Source organism: Gavialis gangeticus, unplaced genomic scaffold (genome assembly GCF_001723915.1).
Source record: "Gavialis gangeticus isolate Ggan-Ray unplaced genomic scaffold, GavGan_comp1, whole genome shotgun sequence".
NCBI classification, from domain to species: Eukaryota; Metazoa; Chordata; order Crocodylia; family Gavialidae; genus Gavialis; species Gavialis gangeticus.
In genome coordinates, this window is record NW_017729032.1 from 49,490,560 (window position 1) to 49,497,974 (window position 7,415).

Sequence of the window (7,415 nt, forward strand, 5' to 3'; positions counted from 1 at the left end):
TCCCCCTGCTGAGTGTGCCCGCAGGTGTAGCTGCAGCAAAAGAGCTGGACATGCACCTTCCCCACATCCCACCATCTCCAAGCTGAGGAGAAGGCTGGCAGATGCTGTACTAGGCCAGCCAGAACTCCCAGAAAGCCACCCCAAAGCCCATGTCCTCCAGAAGGCTGTTGTTGAAGTGCCAGTGAGCCAGTTCTAAATGCTCAGGCTGCAGCATCCAGGGACAACAGAGTTCATGGGACAAAGAATGAAAAACAAAACAAAAAAAAACAGGGAAGGGGTGCAGATCAGAGGTTCAAAACAAGTGTGCTGATTGGGGACACTAAGCAGAGCACACTGGATCGTGCCCACTGGCCCTCAAATGAGTCCAAGGAAACAGTGGACACTGCCAAGTGATACTTTGTTTGGAGACAGGAGAGAATCAAGGTGAAGAAGGCAGTCCTGCAGTCCCCAAGGACCCTCTTGGCCAGAGCCTCCTTTCTGGTCAAGTACATCACCAGCTTGGTCAGGGCCAGGTGGAGGTTGACTAGGAGGTCCCAGGACTTAGTGGGGCCACAGACAGGGAGTGCATAAATAAAAAGGTGTGGGGAATAGTGCCACCAGAACCTCAGTAAGAGGTTCCGGAGGAGGAGGTGCAAGGGCTGCAGCCTGGTGCACTCCAGGTAGGAGCTAGATGCGTGAGTGGACATGGTGGTTCAGAGCCTGAAGCTCCTTCTGATTCTCCTGACACTCTCTGCAGAGGGATGGGTTTTTTGGGTCAGTGGCCAGGTGCCATTCCAGCCACAGCACTTCCTGCTCGAGCTGCTCCCTGGCTGCCTCCCTCTGCCAGGTGTGCCCCTAAGTGTAGCTGTAGCAAAATAGCCAGACACGCACATTCCCCACTTCCCACCATCTTTGAGCCAAGGGGAAGGCCGGTTGCTGCCTACACCAGGCCAGCCAGAACTTCTGAAAGGCCGCCCCAAAGCCTACACCCTCCAGTAGGCTGTTGTTGGCCTCCAGTGCCAGTATGCCGGCATCTGTCACTCTGGATGCTCAGGTTGCAGGGTGGCCCAAGTGTAGACAAGATGATGGTAGCTGAAGGAGGTTGGCCTAATGCCAGAGGTGAGGACCTGGACAGTGTGGAGCAGTGAGATGTAAATGTGCTTCAATTGGGAATGGCACACCTGCTCCTCCCCCATCCTCACGAAGGTGAAACTGGCAGGGTCATTAGGGTAACAGGTGTGCCAGATGTCCACCAGGGAGTGGTCTGAGTGGATCCCCCTAAGGATGGTGGCAGTGGCCTGGCACCACTGCCTGCCCGTGTGGTCCTGTGCCTCGAGGATGACGCTGAAGTCCCTGCCAAGGACCAGGTACTCATGAGGGTCAAGGGTGCCAAGGTAGGCAGCCACCTGTCAATAGAAGTGGGTCATCTCAGGGTCATGCACAGGGACATAAAGGTTCAGAATCAGCTGCTGCACCTTGACCCAGAGATGGAGCATGTGGCCCAGCACCACCTCCACATCCTTGAGGATCTCTAGCTCCAGGCCCAGGGAGAACAGGGTGGCCATCCCACAGGAGGTCTCCATGAGGTGGCTGAAAAACATCCTGTCACCCCACTCTAGCAACCAGCTGGCTTCATTGGCCAGAGTTGTGTGGGTCTCCTGCAGGAAGATCGTGGAGTACCTCTGCTTCTGGAGGAAGGAGAGTACCTGGCACCTGCAGAGACCTGTCCTGCAGCCACAGATGTTGAGCATCATGATCTTGAGTGACCTTACTGCTGGAGAGGAGGGGAGGGGTCAGCTGGCAGGGACCTCGCATACAACAGTACACAGCTTGGGGCTCAGCAGCAGCCCCACTGCCCTCCTGTGAAGGTTAAGGGCATCGTAGAAGCAGCGGGCCCCTTTCTAGGTCTGGGCATTACACTTCTTGTGCCCCTTGCCTTCCCCCACCCTTGTTCTCACAGTGTTGAAGATGCAGTGGAAATCTCCACAGCAGTCCAGGGCAAGCTGCACCTTTTTGAGGGAGCACCATGCACTCCTTCAGATACTGGATCAGCTCTTCCATGGGGACTACTAAGGCCAAGAGGTCTGTGGACTCTGTATGGCCTGCAGCCTCCCGCCCATCCTCCTCCTGGCCATAGGATTCAGCAGGCTCTGCCTGACTGCTGTGGGGGTGGGGGGGGGAGTATCCCTCACCTCTGTCCTGCTGGGGGCAGAGGCTTGACAGAGTGCCATTTGAACCACCCAGTCTGCTGAGTCCCCTGACTGACAGAGGGAGAAGTACAGCCCCTTGGGGCAGGGGTGCGTTGGCTTGGGGGTGGCAGGGCAGCACACTGAGGGGGTCTGTGCAGGGTTCCCCACAGGGTATTCTGCTGGCCAGAGGACTTTGCCTCAACCCCTTCTGTTGGGACCACAGGGCAGGCATGGGGGATGTCTTGGATGTGTTTGAGAGAAGAGGGCAGGCTGGAGGAGACCCCCCTCAGGCAGAGACCTCTTCCAGACCCAGACATCTTCCTTGTTTAAGTTAAACCAGAGTCCCCCAGCATCCCAGCATGCTCTGTGGGCTGGGCAGGCCCCTCTCCTCTGCTCCCTGGTTGGAGCTCCAGCAGAGACTTGCAGGCACAGCAGGGTCTGCCTATCTTCCCCATGCCCCGCCCCCACTCACTGCTTAAGCAGGGATCCCTTTCTCCTCTCTCCCACAGCACAGACCGTAGCCAATATGTGGTATGCTAGCTAATGCTGAGAGGTGTCCGTGTAAGGCAAACAAGACAGTGTCCACTGAGAGCTTTTTGGAGCTAATTAGCAGGTCAGCTGGTAATGTTCCTGCATTCCTTCCTTTGGAAAAAGCTGTTTAAGAAGAGCTTGAACTAATGAGCAAGGCTGTTTTCTGATGGGGTGATCAATACTGATAACAGAGATGATAAATGCTCTGTTATCAAGGAGTGGGGGAACCCCTCCCACATCAGAGCACCCTGCATGGGCCTGGCCATAGCACTGCCCAAGGGAAGGGAGGGCTGCTCCAGAGCCTCTCCAGCTTCTAGCCTGAGCTACTGCAGGCCTGTGCTGGCATTTTTTTCAGTCCAGAGGAGATGTCTGTACAATTACAAACTGGTTTAGCTTAACCAGGTTAGACTAACTTGCAAAGATTGAATCGATTCAGGCCCAGGCTTTGAGTGTCTGTCCCTAGCCTAGATGTCCTACACCTCTCCTGGGCTGCTAACTACTGGGCCCTCTGACCCTAGCTCCAACTCCTATCTGAGTCCTTCATCTCCGGCCCCAACTCAATCTCAGCCCCCTGTCCTTGATCCCACCATCTCAGATGGTCTAGCACCAGCCATCATCATCCTGGACTGTCAGTTACTTGACCCCTCCCTCTCAGCTGTGACCCCTCCTCAGCCTTGGCCCTGCCTCCAGGCTCCCAGTTCTGGCAGTCTCAGTGGGCTCTCTTACCTTTGGCCCTCCCTGGGCCTTGGCCCCAGCTTGGACCATTCAAGGTTCCCAGGATCAGTCCTCAAGCAGCCAGCCCTCTCAACTGTATGGGTCTGCCCTCTCAGGCCCCTCCATAGATCACTCCTTTTCTCACTGGGCTCACCCAAAGCTCTCAATTGATCTTTCTTTACTACAGCCCCCTTTTCTTCTCTGGGTTCATTCAGGCCCCCATGCTCTGCCCCACTCATTGGGTTCACCCAGGCCCTTCACTAGGTCTCCTCAACACTCGGCCCCTCTCTCAGGGCTCACCTTAGCCACTCAACAGGCCTGCAGACACTCATCCCCTTTCCCAGAACTTGCCTAGCCTCTCCCTAGGCCCCTGGGCAATCAGCTCCCTTCTCAGGGCTCATCTGGCCTCTCACTAGGCCCCAGGCACTCAGCCCCCTTCTCAAGGCTCTAGACTTCCATGTTGGGGCCCCAGGAACCTCCTCCATCTCCTTAGTTCCTACCCAAACCTCCAGATGTTTCCAATGATTCTCCTTTTTAGTATTCAGGAGTTGCAGGCTTTCTGCCAGGTGATGTTCCTAGACCAGCTCTCAAGATGTTACTGACAGCCCTCTTCTCAGGGTCTGGGCTGTACTCTAAGACCAGCCCTCTTCCAATCAGGCATCTCACATGCAGTCAGGCCCTTAATCAGGCCTAGCCTCACCTGCCAGACCCTGGGTCAGCTCACTCTTTAATTAGGCCTGACCCCACCTGCCAATAGCCCCTGCAGACTACCTGACCTCTTAAAATGGCAAGCACACCAGGTGCCTTGCCATACCTACAAATAAAAGGAAATCTATTTATTCCTATTATTTTACTTCTTTTATGAGTCCTGGATTATTGTTAAAATCACAGGTACTCACTAAATAAACTCCTGGTTAACAGTTGGGATAGGGAAGAATCCCTAGTTGGTCTCCAAGCCTCCCTCCAAAAACCAAAAGAGAGATTTTTCTTCTAGGATGAAATTTCAAAGGGAGCCTACATGTTTGCATGTAGCCCCGTCGCAGGGCACTGTTTGTGCCTGCCACTTTAAGACCTAAGCCAAGCAGCCAGCAGTTGCTTGATTGCAGCAGACATTTTAGATCCCTGGCTGCCCATATAAACAGATCAGTTCTTTACTGGCAGGCCAGGCAATAACATTGACTGGATGCAAGGCTGATTGGAACATCCTTGGAGCTAAGGGAGGAGCTGTAGGGGATGGCTAGGAGGCTCCTGGTCCTGGGCATGACCTAAAACTGCACCCTGCTGGGAGTGGGCGGCCTGGTGGGGCTCTCAGTGGCGCGGGAGCCTCCAGGAAATGCCAAGTCAGTTACCACCCTGGTGAAAGGCAGGTTGGGTCACCTGCTAGTAGGGGCCAGAGGGTGGACCCAAGAGAGAGAGTGGGGCTAGAGGCTCAGAGGCCTGATGTAGAGTACTCTCGACTGGTCAATGCTGGGGCCAGGACCAGAATGGTCAGAAGGGCCAGAGCTGAGGGCCTGGGGTTCCAACTGGCCTTGGAGGCAAGGCCAAGGCCTATATGGCCAAAGGTCCTGGGGGGACCATGCCCGAGAGGGGAAATAGTTTCAGGGAGTGAGGCAGCCCTGAATGCAGGGATCTTAGAGGGGTCCTGATTGGGGGATTCTGGGGCCCAGTGTGGGGCCGGTGAGAGTAACATCCGTGGATGCTATCTGCGAGGCTTGGGCTGCGGTGTAGGGGAGGAACGGAGCCGCAGATAGCATCAGGACAAGAAAATGGTCGGCCTAATTAAGAGAATTAATTAGATAACAACAAGGCATGGCAGGAGATAAAAGCAGGTGGTTGGCCCAGAAACAGGTGGGCAGGCCAAAGGCAAATTGGCCCTGAGAAGGCCCCCTGTTACAAGCCCCCTAATTCAGCAATGGATCAGTTGGCATATATGCATAACACGTAGGTGCTTCTCGTGCCCTTCACTCATCTCTTCCATTAGATTATCCATTCCTGAAGAAATAACTTGAATACTGAGCTGTGCATGCAACTTCTTAGGACCCATACTTGGGCACACTTAATGCTGAAGGCAGGGCACATTGACAATTAATAAACTAACTAAATCAGATACATACACTTTCATAAGCAGAAGCTTGCTTCATGAGATGTGGGATGAAGGGACTGCAGGAAGCAGAGATTCTAAATAGAAAACAGTGATTAGAATACAAAGGAAAGGGGAAAAGAAAAAAGAGGAGACACTGCTGGGGCAAGGTGGGTAGAAGAGGAGAAAACAAAATAGTTAATCTACTGAGGAACATATGGGTTATAAAGGCTAATCCAGATAATGGGATATGTCTTGTTTTAGACCACACTTAACACAAGCCAGTCTGGATGGTTTCTTGTTATGCAATTTCTCATTCAAATGGTTGTTTTAAAGTTTTGTTATTTAAGAATAGCTACCCTGAGTTCAGTGATGAAATATCCAAGAGATTAAAGTGTTCTGCCACAGGCGTGTGTGTCTTTCTGGAACTGATGTCCAATCAGTGTTCATTATTTCATGTAAGGACTGTCCTATCGGTCCAACATAAACAGCAGAGGAGCACTATAAGCAGGTGATGGTGTATATAACATTGCTAGATGTGCAGGTGAATGAACCTCAGGTATTGTAATCCATGTTATTTAGTCCAGTGTGGGTGTGGTTTGTGTTGATGAAGGAGTACAGTCGGCACATGGGAACAGAGCAAAGTCTGATGTCTTGGTGAGAACAGGAGTTAGGTTGTCTGTTGCTGAAGAGGTGCTGTTTTAGGTTAATACTGCCTTTGCAGCATGGATCTGTGCCATTTCAAGGACTGGTTATACTTACAACATTTCATTTGGCCCATACATTTTTCTTTTTTTATGCAGGACTTGCACAAGGGTTCACAGAGGTCATGGTATATCACAATGTCCCTTTCTATGCTGATATGTCTACATTCTGTATTTAAAAAGAAACAGATGGTTGCATAGCCAAAATTCAGTCCCCAGCTCTTAAAGATTTCACTTGCTCTTTTAAATCTTCATCTATCAGTAAAAAAAAAAATCCAAACATACATTAGTCTTCCAAATGGGAGGCTCAAGTTTTTGAAAATCTTAGCTGCTAGGCCAGGAGGAAGCTTACCAAACAGCACATACTAAGTTACTGCAGGTAAGTGATTCCAGATGTCTGTCATATCATCCTATATGACCTCTCTTCCCTCCCACTCTGGGTATGTCTACACCATGTTCCTGGTACTCTCAGGAAAGGAGGCTTTTGGAACATGCCCCATCTGCCCACTGCAGGTTTACATGCCAAAACCAGAAATGTGGCAGTGAAGCAACTTGAAGGACACCTGTTTGCAGCAGTCTTAAGACTTTTGTCTCTAGTGATAGCTGAGGACAGTATTACATCATCTCGAAGTTTGGTGTGTGGGAGTGGGAATGGGGGGACAGGGCATAATCCTTAGTGTCCAAGAGGGTCAGAGCCAGGGTATAAATATACTTTTGGGTTTTGTGAAGTTGTTGGTGACTGAGTATCATGAGAAACTTGCTCTGTGAGTTCGTGCCTTTGTGCATTATCATAGGATTTTTGGCCTACCTCAGGACTTGGAAGTTGAGAGACCTGCCTACACTGTAAGTGCAAATGTCTTCATAACTATATAATGACACTGTCATCTGCCTGTGGTATAACAAACATGACTGTATTGTGTCCAAGCCACTTTTCCTCCCATAAATGTACTATGTTAACAGTTGTTTGTGTGTCCACACTAACTATGGCTGCTTGCTTGTAGCATTGCAGTCAGGGGAAACCTGGTGTTGGAAAGAGAGAGGGTAGCAAAACCTACTTCCTAGCTTCTGTATGCTGAAATTATTGTATATATCAGAGGCTTCCTGCATCTTTCTGTTGCCCAGTAAGCCCTAGGGGTGTTACTCTTCCATCCCCTTCTACATGAGCAATTCCCTGCAATCCTCCCTTTCCTGGGCTTCTATGTGTTCTTTTTCCAAATC